The following is a 23399-nucleotide window of genomic DNA, read 5'->3' on the forward strand; positions in this document are numbered from 1 at the left end:
CTTGGGTATTTCTTCAAGGGATATGTCTCATATTTCGCTTGGAACACATAGCAAACTTAGTGGCATCGTATAGAGAAAGGATAAAGCTTTCATTTAAACTTGAAAAAAATTTGGCGGCCGTTTTGGATTTGGCCGCCATCTTGAATTTTGTTTGAAAAATCGATTTTTCACCATTAGCGCACCGCTAGTTTTGAATTCTGAGATCACCATCAGAAAGCTGAGGAAAAATTGCGTAAGATAGGCTACAGAAACTAGGTGAGCAATGGTATTTACCCTATCAAATGAACGATTTTCTAAATCATGTCATACGATTTTGACGTATATGGCGAGTGCAATCAATACAATCATCATTTTTTGTACAACAAAGAAATTTGTTTGTACAACAAAGAAATTTTTTGTACAACTCATCACCGAATCCATGATATTGACGCGTCTTTAGTGTGCTTCGTGTGAAGATTACAACTTCTCGAATGGAAATACTGAAAATTTCTTGAAGGAAAATACTAAAAAAACCCGAATGAACCTCACCATTTCGTTATCGAGTTTCGAAGGCGATTGAGTATCAGCAGATTAAAATGAAACTGACAGTTCTGGGGCAAGCGCTTTGTCATTCTTTGTTTAGTTGTAAATATGAGGATGAAAACAAATAAAAAGCAACAATATAGGTGAGGGCAGCTTGATAATTTCGTCCTTGGATAAACTGAAGGAATGTACAAGTTGTTGATGCTACTCTGCGATCAATCAGGCTACTTGAAAAGTCGTTTATGTATACACTTTACATCAATCCCGCTAAACACGGTGGTTTAAATCCTTGGATGACACTTTATGAGTTCTGGCAGAGCTTCGGAAAGCCCAAGCAAGACGGTTCGTTTTCGAGACGCTGAGAAGTTTTGCGAAGTTCACTAATAAACACCCTTCCCGTGGTGATTGTGGAGATGCATTTGGAGGTATTTTCGGTTTCTAGAAGCAATACTCATTGCACCCTAACATTACTTCTCCATCCCAACTGACTGTAAGGACTTGGCTGGCGGCGTTATTGATCAATACTATTAGATCTGCTGAAATTGCAATTCGAGAGTAAGCGAAAAGTCGCATCCCTCATTCATTTGGATCCTAGTGCAATTCTTACCAGTTATGATCAATCACTGAGTAGCAACGATTGACATGTATTATAATAGTCAGTCTATGCTTTGCTTGGATGACACTTTATGAGCTGATTTGTACATTTAGTGTCGTACAGTACACTGAATGAATCCGTAGCAGCTGTCAAACATACTTATTATAGATTAAGTTTAGATTCCGGTTGCTTTGAACTGTAGAACATAAAAATGGTCAATATTGATAGCCAGTGTCGACAGACTCACACTCAAATCTTAATCAATGATCTCTCCTGTGAGAGAAAACTCATTAGAGAGCAGCTACGAAAATGTCTTGCTTGAGTTTTTCGAGCAAAGCCGCTACACGGTGTGTTTCGTAGAACAATTTCATTACAAAAAAATAGGTAAGTCTGAAACTTCGCCACAATAAAGTCTAGGTCTCTCGCGTTCATTTGCTGCGAAAACCAAAAAAATTGGTTGGGCGGTCTGGAGTATTTTTTTTTTGATTTCGAGTGACTTGTACATATGTTTGTATTTGCATATCTATGTGTTTATGTACATTGGGGCAGCTCAAAATTTAAAAATGTTCGAGAATCCAATCTCCCATATGTTTCTTATCATCCTTAGGTACTGTCCATTAATTATGTAAGGGTTTATGGGGGGAGAGGGGGTTGAGATTTCTTACGCGCCATACAATTTATTTTTAATTTTCATACAAAAAATCTTACCATAGGGGGAGGGGGGGTTGAAAACCCCCGAAAATTGTCTTACGTAATTAATGGATCGCCCCTTACTATAAAAATAGTATTCCGTGAAATTTTCAGCTTTCTAGATGGTGATTTAAAGGTGGCCCAAAGGCAAAGTAGATTTATATGGAAATTACTATATAGAAATTTTAGGATATGTTCCAAACAAGCTTTTACTGTAATGTAAGTACAAACTTATTATCCCATTGTAAAAACTCATTCTTCAAACCATAATAAAGAAATATGCTGAAAAGAGAAATTCAATCCGACGGATGGCAGAAGAGATATTCATGAGTTTGTTTGCTATTATTTAGCTTAATATGGGATTATAGCCCTGCAAACATGTACAAAAATCCAAAACAAAATTAACTCAAAGGGATTTCACTATGGGCGGTTTCCATACAGACTGGCGGCCAAAAATATTTTTTCCATATCATGTCGTATTTATGAGTTTTATGATACAAATTTGATGCTTTATTTCCAAAAACAAGTTTTCGAGACTAACTTTTGAATAGGACCTATAGCGAAATATTAAACTTTGTTACTTATAATGCTTATAAGCCATTTATGTGATTAACGTTGTGCAAACCATTATAAATATTAAAACTTACATAGAAATAATGATATGAATGATTTAACGAAATTCAGTTATTTTCTGAATTAGTTTTTAGCTGTTTTCAATAGAAAATGGTTAAAAATATTCTAAAAATTCAAAAAGCCTTAAATTAAAAAAGTGCAAATTTGTGCAGCTAAATTCTTCACGATCCTTTAGTTTACATCTCGAAGTACCCTTGGAACTAAATTTAAGCCTGGGACAACTTGGGACAAAAAAGTACTCGATGTGTTAACTATAAGCTTATTCGATTTTTTTGACCGCTTTTAAAAAAAACATCATAAAAGCCACAATTTTGAAACTTTTTTTTATTTATTTATTGCTTCTAGGAAGACTTTTTTGTAAGCTTTCAAATGGTGTAAAAACATTTTACGTAAGTATAATAGAAAAAAAGTTATATTCATTTGAGTAAACCATAGTTTTTGTCAATAAAAACAAGTTTTTCTCCATAGGCTCAACTTTGGCACCTCATATCTGAGTGTGCAATGCAAATCATGCCCTATTATTTTGGGGATTTCTTAGCAGACATGTTTACAATAAAACGGCGAACAAGAATTGAAATTTGGGGCACATCACTTTTTCGATTATTGGCCACCTGATAAGCCATAGTGGATTTGTTTCTTCAGCAACATCTTTCTTTAAGGTTTGAAGAATGAGTTTTCAATATATGATGATAAGTTTATACTTACATTTCAGTACTAGCGTATTTGGAACATTTCTCAAAATTTCGCCATAGTAATTTCCATATAAACTTCATAGTCTTTGTCACCTTTAAATCACCTCTTAAAAAGCTGAAAATTTCACAGAATACTATTATTATGGTAAGGATGCTAAGAAGCTAAAATGCTAAGGGAGATTGGATTTTCAAACAATTTTAAAATTTGAATCGCCCTAATGTACATATGTTTGGATGTATGTATAAATGAATGTACGTATGTATATCTGTAAGTAAATATTCAAGTAGGGTAGGTGTACCAGTTATGGACATAGTGGTTGCCTATTTCGCCATACGTGATTACTTTAATCCCTTCAAATTTTGAAAATTTTTGTGTGTTGTAGAAATTAGATTTCAGATATATCTTGATGTTAAAACATTCAAAAAGATTTAAAATGTGAAAGTTGACAAAATTTCCCATATGGCCAAATAGGGAACCACTATGGCCATAACTGGTACACTTTCCCTATACCAGAAATACTGGAGAATCGATATTAGTCGAGATTTCAGTGCTTTTTTTTCAAATGCAACCGGTTTTTTTTTTATAGAACTGTTACCCAGTATCTACCTAATATAATAACAAATAAAGCAACTATTTCCAATAAAAAATTAAATTATCGAGATTTGTAATTTATGTGCAAGTATATAATACATTTAAAAAGTTTCCGGTATTTCACTTTTGTATCTACGAGTAAAAAGAGAAATCTCGCATAATTTATGATCTCGTCCAATCACATTCAAGCCGTCAAAAATGATTCAGTCATACAGTTCGTCAAAAATTCGTGAAAACTGAATGTTGTTGCTTATTTCAGAAAGGACCAGATTAACAAGAAAACATTGTTTTGTGTGAGTAACCTGTGGAAATACGAGACAATGTCGAAAAGATGAGCCATCCATAATTTTTTGACTGCTGAGTTGTGTTATATTCTCACAACAGTGAGAGCAAGATCTAATTGAAAATGGTTCCCACAATTAAAATAGAATCATATTAAAAACAACATAGTACAACAAAATAATGTTGTTTTATTACCCAGTAGCTTTGTAAGCCCCGATGGTGGCTACCGTTCACGATTACTTGCAGATAGGCTCAGTCATGCAAGCGCCATTAAAAGCTCATAAAACGCAGTCCGGCTCGTTAACACCATAATTTAATTTGTCTTTATTGTTCTGGGATCGTGGTGGTGCAATCGGGAAACGACGACGCCACAGGAATGCAAATTTCTTACAATATGAATGGACAAACCCCGCAACGGGTCCAACGTCTTCTTGACACCCACTCCGTTGACGATTGCTTACGGCAGACAAGAGCGAATAATATAGATTATAGACCTTCCATTATCATCTCCGTGATCTCATTTGTTGAACTCGCGAGCAGAACGACGAACCTGTAGGACCATGAACAATTCTAATCTTATCGGGTTCTGTTGTCCTTTTCATTATCTCCTATTTTTTGTATATCTTATTATAAAAATATAACCTGTTTACCTTTTACGAGTGTTATCATTTTTTTAAGGTTAGTAACTGTTTGCTTCTTTTAAAACATTAAATCTCAATCAAATTTGGAACGATTTTCGAAATTGAGTGTTGCGGTTTGGTTTATATTGCTTAGATTTTTTCGGCATTTATATTCTGAAAACTTTGCATAATTATAAAATGACATAACAATACCATTAGGGACATTCGATTGAGATCGCGAGATTCTGAGACAGAATCTCCAGCATCAGGCAAAATTTTTGCCATCTCCTTCCCCGATTAATTTCATCACCATCATCATCATCATTACCGAGAGCGAGCCCTGAAGAGGACACTGGGCGGTATCTACACGGTGGATGTCCACAGTCCCGCTGGGAAGCGCGATATAATTGATGCGCGCCTTTGAAAACACGCCGTCCTTCACGGCGATGAGATGATGGTGTCCACTCGGATGGACGACTCGACGCACACAAGAGTAATTTGGGTAAATCATGGCCAAAATTATTTTGTCCCCTAAATGATCTGCTCATACTTGATTATTGACTAAAAAACTGTTATAACTCAGTTAGGATTAATTTCGAATCGTTTCTGGACAATTATCCATGTATCAGTGAGTATTCGTATAAAAAAAATGCCGTTGAAGACAAACAGTTTTTGAATTCATTTTTGATGACCTATCGTTTGAATATTCTACCAACAGATGGAAAATACATTTGTGCAGCATAAGTTGATGCGCCTCTAGCTCGCCAAGATAGTGAGCAATCGATGAATAATTAGAATTTTAACAGTTATTGGATATTCCAGCTCAAACATTTTTTGTAAGTATTCTCAGAAATTTATTTTCAGATATTCTTTTTCTTCTAAAAGAATATAATGCAATATTGCATCTGGAATTCATAAAATCATATTTCTTTGGCAAAGAAAGCTCTCAGTTAATAACTGTGGAAGTACTTATTGAACACTAAGCTGAGAAGCAAGCTCTGTTCCAGTGAGGAAGTGATTTCAAGAAGAAAAGAAAGAAGAAGAAGTTCAAAAGACATGGAGTTTGAAACCATGGCACCATTGTGTCTCTTACAAAGCATCTCTGTTTATTTAAAAAAATACAAAATTAAAATAAACAAATAAAAAATATTTTATGGAAAAATTATGCAGAAGCTCTTTTTGTATTCATAAACAAAAAGTTCAGTAACAAATACTTGTTTATTTTGGAAAAAATGTCCACATGCGAACAATAATTCTGATTAAATAATAAAAAAATGAAAACTCCATTAAAAAAATTGCTTTTTTGAACTCTTTCAATATTTTTTCAAAGCTATTTTACGTCTTTTCAATATAGCCATAACATGCGGCATACTATTAGCTATCTATAAAAAATATAGCGAGGTCAAAAATCTCAATTTTTCAAAATCGTAATTATGGCCACGAATTTGTTCTAGGTGCTCCTCTGTGCGACGATGCGAACCCATGCTGAAATCTGCGCTGTCACGTTGGCGGGGCCGCTCAGAAAAAAAGAGTTGATCCAGAGGGACGTTAGTCGTTAATCGAATGCGTGATTATCTTGACGGCTACTCCCTCTGGAGACTTCTGGCAGCCCCGAACTGACAGGAGCGCAAAAAGCGACACGTTTATCTCCGGATGGTGCTGTTGTAGCTTGATATCTCACAGAAGTGACGATGAGTAGTGTGATTCGGTGTTATTTTCATTGGAGGTGCTGTGTGTAACGAATAATGATAGTTCTTTTTGCTTAAATTGCCATTTTAACATTCGTATATAGTTTGGCAAATACTTTATGTCCAGAGAATTTGAGAACTAAGACATCCCGGACCGATGCGATGTCAGGCACCTTCAGTCTAGTTGTAGTATAACTGTTCTATAACTCATATGATGCTTCCATGTTCTTCTCATTGTATAACAGGCAATTAATCACCGTTTGACTTGATTTGCTTTCGTTATCATGTCTGTTTTAGCTTAAAAAAATACAAAAATTAGAGACAATTTATAAATAGGACAGTGCCAATATTTTGAAAATGACAAGGTTTAGGAGGAAACTGTCTTCTGTAAAGTTAATCACAGGACTGCTGATTTCCAGTCGGTGAATGTTTTAAATCAGAAATCACTCACCAGGTGGCGCACAAACTCCAACCATGGTCGTATATAGAAGTAATATATGATATAGTACTTAAACGCTTATTATTTCGGAAATTACTTTCCAGATAGCGCTAGTGGGCATACATTTTATTCGTTTTTATATCAGTCCACTGATGAGATGCAAAATTGATGTTTTCGTCATGTTTTCAACTAAATAAGATCTCTTTGCCTTTAAACTTATTATTTCGGAAACACGAAGGTGGACAAATAAGGACTGTTCATTTTATAAAGTGGACACCTTGTTTATGCTATATCTTTTTTTATTTATTGATGAAATCGTAAACGGTTTTCTGTGTATCGTTCAACTATTATTCTACAATTTTATGAAAATACAGAAACTTACAAAATGCTTTCGGTTGAAGAACTAAATAGTTTTTGCAAAAACTCCTAAGAAAAACTGTTCGTCAAGTTTAAGCATTATTTTTCGCATGAAAAAAATCCTAAATTTAATGAACAAATTGTATGTTGGTATCCTTTACTATTCAACTTAAGGTAGAGCTTTTAAAAACATCAATAATATTCCATCAGTTCCTGACGCTGAGTCACTTTAGTGATCTATTCCTTATGGTCAAATTTGCTGATACACCATCTTTTTACTACCAGCAAAAAAGTAAAATAATAAGCGTGTTCAAAACTGGTTTAGATTACTAAAGAAACTATATATGTATAAAAAAAAGCAAAATCTTGAGTTTTAATCGCATTCTTGGGTACCAAATTTACTCTTTATGGTCGTTTTATTGAAAAATCCCATTCTTTTAAAATTATATACGCATGTTTATCGATCTAGAGCAAACTGTAAGCGTTTTTCTCAAAATATTTTGAAAGGTAGTCTCAGAATAACACATTCTGAAAATAATACATGCAAAATAAATTTGATTTAATTCAAGCAGTGTTCCCAATCTTGATGATTGTCATTGTGCTTTGAGTGGTCTTCTGAAAATAAATTATTTGTTTTTCTATTGTGCTTAAAATATGACGTGGGGACTAAATCAGCAACTCTATGAAGGCGTAAGTTATTTTTATTATAAATACTATATTATTACTTCCGTCTGGACGTACTTTAAACCTTAAAATTCTACTCATATCAGTTCCATTTAAATTTAAGATATTTTTCTTTAAAAAAAAAAAAAAATGATAAAAAAATGATTTTATGATATCTGCAAAATTGCTTCTCCAAAAATAACTTGATATTTTTTAGCAAGCTTCTAATTGATGATGCTTTCTAAGTACAACCATTTTTTGAAAATAAAAAATATAAATTGTCGAATTTTCCTGCCGATTTTTAATAATCCTTGATTTTGATAACCTCCAAAAATCGACCGTTCTAAACGTTGTGCCTAATTAGTGTGAAATCATATTATTTTGGTAACTTTTTTATTACCACAGCATTGTACAATATTAGTCGAACGATGTACAGAAAACCGATTTCGATTTCATTGATAAATTAAAAAGATATTGCATGTCCAAAGTGTCCACTTTATAAAATGAACAGTCCTTATTGTATTCACTTATATCTCAGTCCAGCGATTTAATACAAAATTGGTGACATCGACAAATTTTATCAGTTGAAGCTATAAGTTGGCACCTAATCAAGCGCTATTGGGCAAATAATTTGTTCATCTATATCTCAATCCAGTGATTTGATAAAAAGTAGATGTCTTCGACAAAGTGGAGCAACTAAATAAGACCTATTCGCCAAAAAACATATAGGTTTAGAAATCATTCCAAAGATGGCACTAGCCGCTTTGTTCCTTGTTCGCCTATGGTGATGTTCAGTGATGAGGAATAAATATGATGTCTTCGCCTCAAAACTTATAGGTTGGGAATTGACTACGACTTACCAAGGAAACAACCAATCAGAAACTGGTTCGCCTTGATCAAAATAATGATTACTTACTATCGACTAGAGCAGCAATAGGCTATTTGAGAGTGCATGTAACCTCGTTATAACTTTTGTGTGAACCATGCCATTTATGAATTATCTTAAAAGATAACAAAAGCAAACACATGTCTTCTAGCCGTCGAATGCAGAAGATGTCCAATTGCATGCATTAGTGATACAGTAATACCAACGTGATAGAGTTGTAATGTTAACATCGGACACCCAGGAACACCCCCTACGTCTGAAAGCATGTGGTCTCAAGTATTCGGAATTACGAAATATATGCATTATTGTGATTGTGTCAAATATATATTTGGATCGCAGTCAGATTCCAGCTACACCGTGTAGTGATAGCTCGACTCAGTGAAAATATTTTAAGAAAAGTGTTCTGAAACTTTTCTATCGGCTCTCATATTTTCATCTTTAATTTTACTATTTCCTGGTAAGGGAATGTTCATAAATTACGCCACGCAAAATTTGGCCATATTCAGCCTTCAATCTTCCCACTATTTCACAGTTTTTGATTTAACTTCAATTTTTGATATAGGTCGTCACGTTTTATTGGCCCTCCTCCCCCGGGATTCGTAACGTAATTTGTGAACAAACCCTCACCTGAAGTTTTTTTTCAACTTCCTAATATTGAGTCAGCTTGCATAAAAATGTATTTCATAAATCTCTTTGATCATTTCTCATATTTTCCCCCATACAGAAGATTGATTGTACCATTTCAGCCCCCAAGTTTTCTAACAAAGTTTAACTTTGGTACACCCTTATAGACACCCTAAGGAATTTGCTTATTTTGACTAGCAAGAAAAGTTTTTTTTATGATTTTTGAAACTTATTTGTATTATTGAAAATTGTTTGAAAAATTGTATTCTTATATAACCTACAAATGCCTGGGATTCATTTAACGTGTATTATAAAAAATCGTAACTTTTATATTTTTCTACGATCAACCTATCACAGAAGAAGAGCCTGATGGTATTGAAATAATTTCAAATCTGTTTTTCCAGTTACACGGAAAATAAAAAATGTTCCAGAAAAAAATTAAAAAAATCATATTTTCAAAAGTATAGTAAAAACTCATTTTTTATTATTTCAAAAATCAGTTACCAGAAGGGGCTTTAAGAAAAAAAAATAGAAGGATAGGGATGTTCAAAAATAAAAATTATAAAAATCAAAATTCATAAATTTGCGAAGAAAAATAAATCATTTCCCAAACCGTGTTTAGAATGATTTTAGATAACGAAAAATAATATTTAGATCGCAAACAAAAATTTAGGTATTAGAGGGTTAAACATTGTTGCGAAACTATAAAATGTTTATTTTGATAAAAAAAAAAAATATGTTCATAATAAGCTTACATTTGGAAGCCATCATAAAACTAATAGGGCAAAGCGGACATCCCTATGGGGCAGTATGGGCACCTTAACGTTCATAGGAAAAAAATGTTCCGTGATGTTTCACAGGACCTCAATTTGAGATGGTCATCGAGAAAAACGTCTTTAATGAACATTTTCAGCCTCTAAATCTACAAACTATAAGTTGTTGAAAATTGTCATGTTTGATTTCCAGCATTTGTGAATTTCAGTATTTTTAATTGGAATGTTTTATAACATTTTGATGATTTAATTTCTACTTTTTTATATTATGCTTCTTAAAAATGTTTCCTTTTTCTAACAACATCGCTAACCATTTTTCAAAATATTTCCGAAATCCCCATTTACGTAATCTATGTCAATGTGCCAAACAATTGGAATATTAGAGACATATATGAAAATCAAGGTTTTTTTTTTTTAATAAAATGAAGTCCCGATAGGGTGCAGAGCTACTTGGGCACTTCCATGATTCACTTTGGCATGGGGGGTTTTTCACGGCCTAATTGTCTGAAACACAATTGCACAAAGAAGCGTTACAGTACGACGCATATTGTGTCCAAATATGAACTCTGTAGCTTTCAAACAAACCCACTGCTGAAGTGAATCAAAAGTGCCAAGAATAGGATCCGGCTTCCTATCTGTTAAAAAATAACAATTTTTCGGTGTACCTTTGAATACATGATGTTTTATGTTACATCAAGCCTTTTTATCTGTCGCGTGTTTTTGATTTTCGAAGGAATGATAAAGTGATTCAGAAGAATTACTAGTTTATCTTCTGTAAGAGTTTCTAAAAGAATATCTAGGAATTCTCCTTCAGAGATTTCTGAAAGAAAACCGATTTTTCGATGAGCTTTTTAAGAAATCCTCAAAGTAAAACTAGTGGGATTTTTTTATATAGCATTCCTAGAAAAAAACTCTGATGGAACCCCAGAGAAATGTCCTACAGGAATCGTTTGACATATTCAAGATAATACCATCAGGAATTATCTGAAGAATTTTGCAATCTTTGTTGAAGCAGCCCAATCAGCGCTCCTGTAGAAATAGCTAGGAGTGGGATATTAATCAATGCAGTCAGTGACAAAAGTTAATAACCAAATGCCGGTTTTCCATACAAAATGCTATTAGAAGATACAGAGCCTCAAACTTGGATATTTTGTATAGAAAAAACAGCATTTGGTTACTAACTTTTGTCACTGACTGAATTAGGATTATAAGAACTACTCAAGACAATATACTGGGAAAAACTTGACAATGCTTGAAGATGTTTTCAGTGCAATTTTTGGTTTGATGCAAATTCTGTATCAAACCCAGAAATAAAATGGAATATCTGAAATAATTTCCAAAAGAGACCTACTATTAGCCCCGTCAATGGGAATTGTTATGGAAAATTTATGTGAATAGAAATGAAGATTACTTCGGTTTGATTCTGAAAAAAATATCCGAAACGTTTATTCACGGAATGCAATCGACACCTTGTCCCAAACAAGGAATTTTTGTCCGTCAAAAATTCCATCCTAAACCTGTCAGGTAGTCAGATCCCATCCACCAGTTTTCGTAATTTACGACCCCGGTTCAGTTTTATTTGCCATTTCTAACGCCCAGTTCGAGCTTCAGAAGTAGCAAACCACTTTGGAATTTAACGACACCTTCCCAAAAATTCTGCCCTCAGCTGCATGCAATTATTCGCCAATGATCGGTCCCGGTCTTTGATATTCACCCAACCAAGAACAGACGTATCTTATCTCGCACACAATTTGAATTTGATCGCTTTTTTGTGACACTGCATCGGCGGGTGATTTTCTTTGTTCGCCTCGAATGCACACAAGCTGTAAATTAAATTAAGCATCCTACCAAAAAAGGGTTCTCGTCTCGGGAGAAGCACACAAAAAATGCGTCTCCAAGTCTGATCGACTGCATTCGATAAATGGTTCTGCCGGTAGCTCTGGAAGTTGACCCGACACGATTTGTTTCGTGACAAGCGTTGATGGCTGTGGCGCAAAACATTGTAGGCGCGAAAGGATTCTCGAAGACCGAGACAACGAAAAATGTGTGCAACGAATGAAAAAGTAATGAAATCTGCTTGGTAGAAAGGTGTCAAGTTGCTAACATATCACGTTTGATGAGAGTTTCTCCCTGGTATCGTATAATTGTTCTTAATTTGTTTTACAACAATTTCTCTTGTAATTGTTCTTCAAGTGGTTTTATCCAGAAACCGCGATTTCTTCAGGAATCTCTTAGAAGATATCGTAGATTTTTTTCCTTTCTTACAGGAGTTAAACTAGTGATTTCTCTGAGAATTTCTTTCAGTGATTCAACAGAGCAGAACTTCTGCACTGAACTAGTTTCAAAAATGTAGAACTTGGAAATTCGCATTTTTAGCTGTATTTTTTTTATAAATGTTCAAAAAACTGATCAATGTTACACCGAATTACGGTATTTTGGTTATTTAACATATTATATATTCCGCAGGTTCTGCAAAAATACCTTCTCAGATTCCTCAAGGAAGAATTTCAGTTTTTTTCAGTGTTTTCTACAGATTTTATTTCAGAAATACACTCAGAGACACATGCGGCGATCCTTCTATGAATTGTTCCAGTGACTCCACCAGTAATTCGTACATAAATGCCTCGAGCGTTTTTTCTTAGAAAGCTCAGTAAAAGACTTCGAAAATTTTATTCAGGAAATTCTTCAGCAGTTCAACATTGATATATCTAGTTCCCTTGAGAATTCTACCAGGACTTCCTCTAAGAAGCCTTAGATGATTCTTCTTACAGCTCCTATGCAGATTTTCAATAATGCTTGTAGTATTATACTAGGGGCTTCTTCTAGAAACTTCTTTGGATTTTCCCAGGAATTACTCCAGGCATTATTTCGAGAAATCCTGTAGGAATTTCTCTGAATTACTTCAGTAATTACTCCAATGTTCTAGGGATTCGTAACTCCTAATCTCAATAAATTTTCTTTAAATCCGTTCAAATTTTCTTCATGGAATTAATTCAGGAATTGCTTAAAGAAATTTATCACGAAAAGCTAATTAATTCTTCCCACTAGGAAATATCCACACATTCACATATTTCTTCACAAACTCCGCACGATGTTTTTGAAAGATATCTCCAAAATATTATCTAGAGTTTCGTTCATGAGTTTTCCAATAATCACTTCAGCAATTTATCCTGAGAGTTTTCCTAGACTTCCTCAAGGGTCACGTAGCTTCTTCCGAATCGCTCATTTATCCTGCAGTACATTTTTTTCCCAGGAAAATATGAAAAAAAAGTTACATTTCTTTGGTGGTTTCCTGGGTGAGTTCCCCAAAAAATGTTTGGATTAATGTTTGCAGCAATTTATAATGAATCTCCGAAGGAAATCTCTGGGATCTAATCCCTGGGATGATTCTTGAGGACTTAATCAGAGATGCTCTGAAAGCAATTTTTAGATGACATTCCAAAGATAATCTCTGAAAAATTCCCAATTGATTCCTGGAGAAAATTCTAGGAAAATCTATTTAAGAATTCTCAAGATCGGTAGAAGTTAAAATTTGATCACTATTTTAATGCAATTCTCTAAAAAGTCTATGTTTCCAATGCATGGTCTCTAAAGTCTGTGTTTTGATCGAAATGGTCCAAAAGTCACTAATTTTCTTATTCTGCTTTCAGTGCATCCTGGTGTAAATAGTGGCTTCAGTGACGATTATGCCACTATTTTGCAGATTCTTCGGGAATTTCTCTTCAGATCTATTCAGAAATTCTGCTAATGATTTTATCTGAGATAATTTCTGGAATACTTTCAGACTCCTCCAGTGATTCCTCCAGAAATAGAGATTACTGATTTCACCAATTCTTCTAGATATTCTTCCATTGGTTTCACTAGTGTATCCTAGAAGAGTTTCTTCAGAATTAGAAAATCTTTGAGCACTCCAACGCTACTATGCTCTGTAATTTGTACTCTGAAAATTTCCCCAGATATTTTCTCAGGATTTCCTCCAGATGTATTTCAACTTAAACGCTGAAATTTTCTCCAGTTGGCACTAATAGCCATCCTCTGACGAATTGTACAGGAGTTCTCTAAAGAAAATGTATGAAGGTTCATTCTTGAATTTCGAGGTAATTTGTGAAGAGTTTTTCTAAGAAACCCTACAATAACTCCCTCGACGATTTTTTTAGTTACTCTTCCAGGAATTTCATACCTATTGCTTCAAGAATTCATCCACAATTACTTAGAGATATTGCTCCAAAAAATCACCACGGGATTATTTGACGAGATCTATCAGGAACTCTGCAAAAATTCGACCAAGGATTTCTCGTGAAGTTCCTTCAGATTTTTTTTCTAGAAATTCTCGGGTGTTTCTACAATTGATTACTCCTGCAGTTCTTCTAATAATTTCTCGAATAGTTTTTCACGATAAATCTCCATGAATTCTTCAAAAAATTAAATTTGAAAGGTTTCATACTGCAGTTATTGTTCCAGTTCTTTCTCTCGATCATTCCTACACCAACTTCTTCAGGTTGGACGGAAATGTTTTTCGAGGAATGCAGGAGCATATTATCCAGAAATTCAATTGATTTTTTTTATGTTTGAAATTTATCCAGGAATCTTAATTTATCCAGTTCAACTAAGATTACTTTGGAACTTACACAAACTTCATCAAGGTTTACTTAAGAAATTTCTTTAGAAACACCTATCGGTTTGTTCTCCAAACAATATTTCCTATAGTTTTTGATAAACGTCCTTGATATTTTCTTCAAAGATATTCATGGATCGAGACCTTGAGAGGTTTTCTGAGGTCTTCCTTGAAAAATTTCTGAGGCTAATTCTCATGGAACGTTAGGAAACATCTCAAGGTTTTCTCACAAAATATTCCTAATTGAAATCTTATAAAAATCCTAAGAAATTTCTGGAAGTATCTTTGGCGAAATTACTGATTGAAATTCTGAGAACGTTCTAAAGAAAAATTTGGAGGAAATCCTAAGGAAATCGATCTCTAGAACTTGGACGTTTCTTGAAAAATTTCTGAAAGTATTCGATACGAAATTCTTGGTGAAATTCCTTATTTTGTTCGTAAAAATAAAAGAAAAGGCTGTACTCAACACGAACTGGAAAAAGTGTTACGCTTTTGCAACACATTCCAAACGTCACTGCCATCGACAGACGAGTTTCTTAACAAAAACCCAAAATTATCTGTTGTGGAACATTTGTTCAGAACAACAATACGTCAAATAGAGTATAACATTATTTGGATAACATTATTTGGAATCTCTTTTTGGATTCAAAGGACAAAATTGCCAAGAGATGGATCTGTCTGTCTGTCTTTATATTCTGTTGAGAAAATTGAAAACATGCTTTAATTTAATTCGATTAGATATTCCAAATAAAATTTAGCTTTGGGGCGAAATGGCTCAATCAAGTATATATTGGCAATTGGTTTGCTCGTTTCATCTTTTTTTTTTTCTCAAATGTAATATGTGTAGTTTATTATAACACATACTTTCGTGTTTAAAACGGTAAGTATGTTGAATTTATGCAGTTGTACAACAAACTTTGAATGGTTCGTTACTCTAACTGTCAGCAATAATTTTCTTCCATTTGCTTTTTTGATATTAGTATATCATATTTACTATCATGTTTATATCTCACAAATGATTGTTTATCATTGTCTAATCGCTTGTCAAAGTGAATCCTATAACCCACAACCCTCCCCATTTACAAACATCCTTTCCCAGTAACCCTTGTGGAGATATAGGGGTAAACATGATCTCCAAATATCAACTAGACACTAATATTCCTTCCCTCAATTCCACCTGACTGCAAGAACGTGGCCGGCACCGTTATTGACCCTGTATAAATTAAGGCACTGAACTATGCACACAGAAGAATTCTTCTAGTTCCCCTTACAAATTTCTTCAGAGATTCCATCCGAGGTTTTGCCAGGAATGCCTTCAGAAAATCCTGCAAGATATTATCGAAAGATTCAATTAATTACATTTTATTTTTGCAATTTATCTAGAAAATCTCCTAAGTTTTCCGCTAGCTAGAGTCCAAAAGTTCTTCCAGTGATCTTTGTAAGAGACTTACGCAAGTTTCATCTGAAGTTACTATAGTATTTTCTTTAGAAAAATTTATCGGATTAAAAAAAATCTATAGATTTGAGAACTTCCTTAGGAAATTTCTCCAATAATTCCTGAAACAATTCTTCAAGGAACCTAAGGATGCATCTCCGGAGTTCCTGAAAGTTTCGTTACAGAAATTTCTACTATCGACAATTTTATACAAAATCCATCAACATCTCTGCAGATTTATCTAGAGGAATTACCGGTTAAATTCTTGAATATATTCTAAAAAGAAACCCTGTAGGAAATCGTAGGGAAATCGATAGCTGAATCACTGGATAATAATTCACTGGATCTTAAGGAGTTAGAAATTTCTTTAAAAATATTTGAAAAAATCTTTCGTTGAATTTTTGACTCTGAAAGTCCGTAAAAATCACTAAAAACACTCCTTAAAAAAATCGTTGGAGAAATAGATGAATAATTTCTGATGAAAACTTTAGACTCAGTGCTGGGAATGGTAATAGTAGTAGGCTTGAATTTCGCGAAAATCACGTAGCTTTCCCAGTACAGTAGTTCAAAATCGTGAATCTCATCAAGTAGCCTATGTTGGGTGCATTTCTAAATCGTTAGTGTCATTGAAAGATCTAAATGCGGGAAATGCAGCGGGTATTTGAACATTTTTTTACAGTAATTTAGGGTTGCCCTTAGCAACTCTTATCTTTTGGATCAGGGTTTTTTGGTCCATTTTGGTCTGTTTTTTTTTCTATTTGGTCTCACTTTGATCTCTTTTTCAATACAGCCCTGATTATTGGAAACATTCTTGGAAAACCGAGAATTTGCTTGAGAAATTTCAGACAAAAACTTGGAGGAATCACTTATGTAATATCTGAAGACGTATATAAAAAAATAATTTAGGGACCTAAATGCGAAGGGGCGTAAGTGACTCTTTGGAATTCTACTGTTTCCAAGCTTTCCAACGGATTTTTTATGGGATTCTTCCGTTTATCAGAAAAAATAACAATAACATGATTCGTAGAAAAGTGACTTATTTTTGTGGCTTGCATACAATTTGTATTGCCAAATTGCAGAAAAAACTTTAAAATTAAAACTATATTTTTGTCCTGACCCCTCTAAGAAAAGTTTGCCTTGATCTCTGATGATTCTATACATCCCTGTAAAATTGCTATCCTTGGTTTTAGTTTGTTTTCTTCTTATTTTGTTGATTTCTTATTGGTCTCTTTTTGTGTCTCCAAAGTGTAATCCTGTATTGTTTGATAGATTCTTATTTCTTAAGCCTCCAACCCCCTCATCACAGTCGAGCCCATCCCGCCAGCGACCCGCAGTCATCCCGGTCCTGTGTTTGAGATCGGGAAGGAGGTCTTCCAAATTAACATCGCAGGCAAGTACACGCAAGCATCGAACAATTTCCTTCCATTCACGTCGTCTCTCGCCTCTAGTGAAGTATGCCAGCGCAGCCCATTGGACGTAAATTCACCGGACATGCATCAATTGAATTCACTGCCAGCACAGATGTGGTCACCGGGATGCACGTCGCCTGCTAGCCCAAAGGAAGCCTCCAATCCTCTCATCACAGTCGAGCCCCTCCTGCCAGCGTTCAGCAGTCATCCCGGTCCTGTGTTTGAGCATGGAGAGGAGGTCTTCCGAATCGTGAATGCAGGCAAGTACAGTCCAATGTTGAGCAACTTCTCTGCAGTAACATCCGCTGCTTCTAGTGTTTCATCGACGCCGCAATTAGACCATAACGCACAACCTCCGACGACCTGTGATGGCACATCCTCTGCACCACCCGGAAAACACTTGTTCTCACTCTACTACCAGAACGTGAGAGGCCTACGCACCAAAATATCAAAACTTCGGTTGTTATTGTCCAGTTGCGACTACGACGTGTTAGTCTTCACTGAGACTTGGCTTCGACCTGACATCGATAGTGCAGAAATTTCGCCGGATTACGTTTTTTATCGATGCGACCGTAACAGCTCTACTAGTCACTATTCAAGAGGAGGTGGGGTTTTGATTGCCGTTAAGTGCCGCTTCAAATGCGAGTTAGTTCCGCTGTCGAGTTGTGAACATCTTGAGCAAGTGACTATCCGAGTGAAGATGTCACACCGGTCACTGTAGGTCGTGGCTGTATATCTTCCCCCGAATTCTCCCACCGATGTTTACTCTGCTCATGCAAGTGCGGTTGAACACATTGCGAACATCTCGTCCAAAAAGGATATCATTCTTTCGCTTGGTGACTTCAACCTTCCCAATCTGCATTGGCAATTGGATGACGCTATGAACGGGTACATTCCATCAAACATTTCCTCTGAACCTGAACAGTCTCTTGTGGAGGCCATGTTGGCAATCGGTCTTCAACAAGTCAACAATCTCGTAAACATCAACGACAGGTTGCTAGACTTGGCATTTGTTAGTCTGCCGGAATATCTTGACCTCATTCCTCCACCTATCCCACTTTTAACCATTGACAACCATCATATGCCCTTTGTTTTAATCTTTGACGAATGTGAGGAGTTGATATCTGAACCTGACGACTTCATCGAAAATTCCAATTTCAATTTTAATGCTTGTGATTACGACCAGCTGAACGAAGCACTTGCCGCCATTGACTGGAATGCTGTTCTACAGTGCGGCAGCGTGGATGAAATGCTAATCAGCTTCTACGACAAACTGTATGGGATTTTCAACGAGCACGTTCCCCGAAAAAGGCGAAAATTCACTTCAACTTTCAGCAAGCCCTGGTGGAGTGCAGAACTGAGCTGCCGTGAATCGCAAGTCAGTCCCATCTGCATTTTCGTCAAAATTGAGCTGAGTTCAGTTTTCAACATCTCTTGCAACGCTCTTTCAGCTACACTAATGAAATAATATAATTTGTTCGCAAAAATTAGGAAAAAACAGCAAGTCAAATTGTCCCATAATGAAAAGTAACCGCATATCAGTCCCACTACAGACTTTCGCACCGTGGAACACAAAAATGTAACTTGTTTTGATTATCTTCATATTTTTCTCGGAAATATATCGTAATGAAAAGCAAGTTGTGGAAGTTTCATTAAGATTGTAACATTTTCTAACCCTCTGGAATTTTTTGAATTTTCGTATGGAAAGCGAGTTGGAAAACTTCACAGTCCATTTTCTCAATGCCTACTTTTTACAGATGGGACTGACTTGCGATTCACGGCAGTGAGGAATCTGCGAAACATCTTAAGAAAGGCACGTAAACGGTTCTTCTTGACGAAATCAGAAAGTGAACGTGAAAACCTGCATGATGTGGAGATTGCATACAAAGAACTCTTACTATCTTCTCACGAAAACTATGTCAGCACGATCCAGACTAACGTGAAGCAAAACCCTTCGTTATTCTGGGACTTTGTGAAAAAGCAAAAAGGCACTACTCGCATCACCAGCAATGTCCATCTCAATGGTTCCCACGCTAGTACAAACAAAGAAGCCGCTGATTTGTTCGCGTCATTCTTTAAAAGTGTATTCAGCAGAGCAGCACCTGTTCCCCGTCGTGATTGTTTCGCTCACATCCCAACCATCGACATCTCGCTTCCTGTTATCCAGTTTTCCTGCAACGAAGTATTAGAAGCTATCAATGAACTCGATGTTTCGAAAGGCCAGGGCACAGACGCCGTTCCCCCTCTACTGTTGAGGAATTGCTCTACTACGTTAGCTGACCCTATCACCAAAATCTTCAATCGTTCTCTCAGTGAGAAGACATTTCCAGCATTGTGGAAACAGGCTTGCATTGTCCCTATTCACAAATCTGGGAATTGCAGTTCTGTTTCTAACTATCGTGGCGTTTCTATTCTGTGCTGCATGAGCAAAATATTTGAAAAAATGGTGCACAGCATACTGTACAATGTAGCAGTTCCAATTATCTCCAACACTCAACATGGCTTCATGAGGCGCAGGTCCACAACATCAAATCTCATGTCCTACGTTACCACACTATCTCGTGAATTGGAGCATAGACGTCAAGTTGATTCCGTATATATCGATTTCGCAAAGGCTTTTGACACCGTTCCACATGTTACAATCGTCAATAAAATGAAGCATATCGGATTTCCGGATTGGATCATAGAGTGGCTACGTTCGTATTTATCAGACCGATCCGCATACGTGGTGATCAACTCTGCGAGATCTCGATCGTTTGCCATCACATCGGGCGTACCTCAGGGTAGCGTTCTTGGACCGTTGCTATTCAACATATTTGTAAACGACTTAAGTCTTCTACTGTCGTCGTTCGTTCTCTCATTTGCTGACGATATGAAGATGTACCGTACAATATTTTCGCAGCTGGACTGTGTTGCACTTCAAGAGGATGTTAATACGCTGCTGATATGGTGCGGTGATAACGGAATGCGCGTCAACGGTACCAAGTGTATGGTTATTTCCTTCAGTAGATGCAGTGACAAAACCGTTTTTGAATACTCAATCGATTCGGTTCTTCTGCAAAGGGTGACGTCTATCTGCGACTTGGGCGTTATCATCGACGAAAAGCTAAAATTCAACGAACACATAGGGGTTACCGCGGCCAAAGCCTTTTCCGCTCTTGGATTTATTCGTCGGCATGCTGCAGATTTCACAGACATTTATGCACTGAAAATTCTCTACTGCTCACTAGTACGTAGTATACTTGAATACGCTGCTCCCGTATGGTGTCCTTATTATTCTACGCTGATTCTCAAAATTGAACGTGTACAAAGGAGATTCATTAGATTTGCACTACGCAATCTTCCGTGGAATGATCCCGTCCATCTTCCGCCTTATCCAGACCGATGCCGCTTGATCGGTTTGGAGACTCTATCACAACGACGTGTTTCGATGCAGTGTGTTTTCATTTTCGACATCATTCAGGGCAACATCGACAGCCCTGTGCTCCTTGAACAAATCCCTTTGTACGTGCCACCCCGTCAGCTTCGTTACTCCTCGATGCTAGCAATACCACACCATCGGACAAATTATGGCCATTTTAATGCACTTGACTTTTGCCTACGAGAATTCAACAGATTCAGCGATTCGTTCGATTTCAATGTGTCAAAAAATGTTTTTGTTAATAGGATAAGAGATAGAATTTAAGTAAAGTATATAATATTAAGTTTTCAGTCTGTGTGACGTGTAGTCAAAGACGGTGAATAAATAAAAAAAAACCATTTCATTCGTTTTCGTAACCTCACAACCGTCCAGTCGGATTGTGAAATTCAAGTGTTCATTCGTACCTCATTATCAAAAACTAATTGCAAGTTGCCGTGCGTTTTAATACCGTGTGATTTTCCCCGAGAAAGCATCGAATTTTAAGCAAACCCATATAATTTTCGTCCCGAATGCACTTGTTGGCTCATACGGGCCAAGGTTCAAGCCGGGCTTACTAATTACCCACGCGAAACCCACAATTTCCCCTTCGGTGGGCTAATATCTTCATCAGCCCCGACCTGTCGCATCGGAAATGCGTCACCCGTGCAATCAAAATCCATAAATTAGGCTAGGTTTTAAATGTTTCCAAAGCTGCACCTGACACTGATTGCAGTGCGAAAACATGCCAATTTGGGTTCGCGTAACGGCAGAATAAATAATCGTGTGTCGAACTTTTTTTTGGATTGTACACAGCAAAAATAAATAACAATATCACGTCATTTTCACTGCACATCAGTCGCGTCGTAATAATTGCGTAAAATTATGCTTCAAAAATTGCAATAATATAGATGAAATGACGTAAATCGATCATTCACGTCGTTTTATAGATAATATTGCAACATTTTGAATGTATTTTACGTAATTACGTTATTATTTCGATGCGATTGATTTACTGTAAAAACAACGTACAGGTCGGACTCGATTATCCGGATACTTGATTATCCGGGGACTCGATTATCCGGGATTAGATTATCCGGAATTTGTTTTTGATGTTCTTGTTTTTCAATTTTTATGCATAAATGTGAGATAATTTGGTATTGCAGTTTTGAACGTATTTTAGAAAAAAAGGTTTGAAAAAGTGGTTTTTTGTGTAGGCCGGTCAAAAAAAAAAATTTTTTTTCTTGTGACAGTAGGGGTGTTCTTAGAAAAAATGTCTGGCTACACTACCGCATTATATGAATAAAATAACAAAAAAAGATAATATTTAAGTACTTTTGTCAAAGATTTCAATTTTTTAGTGATTCGATTATCCGAAGGATTCAATTATCCAGAGTGAAAAAAGAGTGAAAAATTCCGGATAATCATGTCCGACCTGTAATACATATTACAATTTATTTTTTGCTGTGCAGCTTCGATGTTCGAAATCAATTGCAATGCTCTGTTGTATTCTGAATATTCACATCGTAAGAAACGATTGACTATTGACGAATGCAATTCCGTCAATAAATTCATCGCCACTTGAAAAGCTCTTCCGTCCATCAGGTCTTGGAACAGTCTACCACAAGTATAGCAAAGTGTACTTCTTTACACGGAATGCTAATCAGGGCAGGAAAGACGTCGTTGTTGTCAGTTCACTACAAGGACCTCGCAAGTGTCCAAGCTTCTAATTGGTATTACACACAAGTTGGCGGTAGCTACTGGGTCTGGGACTGTTGTAAACGATGAAGCCAAAACCTGCCACGGCAGGCAGTAACTAACCGACAGAATACCCAGAGCATAGAAAGAACGAAGCAAATTTTTGCGATTACCTCGGGTGGACATTTGTTAACCTTGTAGGCGACGGCTTCTTACAAGCGGCCATGGTGAATTTTGGTTGCTGAACGCAAAAGAGACCAAATTGATAGCGAATGGAGGTCTGTCGTACTGACGGCGTTTCAGAACTCTAGTTGGTAGATGAGACAGTCTTGCAGCTCTGAATGCGCTTTCGCGAACCAGTATATCAAGGAGTAAAAGTGATTGGGATTTGTTTATGTTTTGTGGACCAATTGCAACGTTCTCTCGCTTTTAGGCTAGTAAAATTATCTGATTGCGATTTAACTCGTATGGGCCTGAGTGAAAGCAAAAATTATAAAACTCTAACCGCTCAGCGAATTCTTAATGGATTCAAATAAGTTTTTATCAGTATACTGGCACACATATCCAGTTTCTAGAAGTGGACAGAGGAAAGCGGAAATATTCGTGTGGCCGGAGTTATTCCGGTGGATCACTGTGTCAGGTCGGGTGAGAAGAGTAGTTTGCGTTCGTGCACCTGGAGGTAGGCAAATTTCAAGTCACAGATAATTTTGGGAATCGACTATAATGTGGCCACCACATGACGGAATTTTAAGAAAATTTTATCAGTGTAGACCTTTTGAGAAACGATTG

The 23399-nt window shown here is 36.1% G+C and overlaps 1 protein-coding gene across 2 annotated transcripts in view; it reads left to right on the plus strand.

Annotated features, from left to right (window-relative positions):
* The window catches only part of LOC5575840 (bone morphogenetic protein receptor type-1B), a 582449-nt gene that overhangs the window by 114448 nt on the left and 444602 nt on the right, over nucleotides 1-23399 (plus strand). The window lies entirely within an intron of this gene.

Source organism: Aedes aegypti, chromosome 2, assembly GCF_002204515.2.
Source record: "Aedes aegypti strain LVP_AGWG chromosome 2, AaegL5.0 Primary Assembly, whole genome shotgun sequence".
In the NCBI taxonomy this organism is placed as follows: domain Eukaryota; kingdom Metazoa; phylum Arthropoda; class Insecta; order Diptera; family Culicidae; genus Aedes; species Aedes aegypti.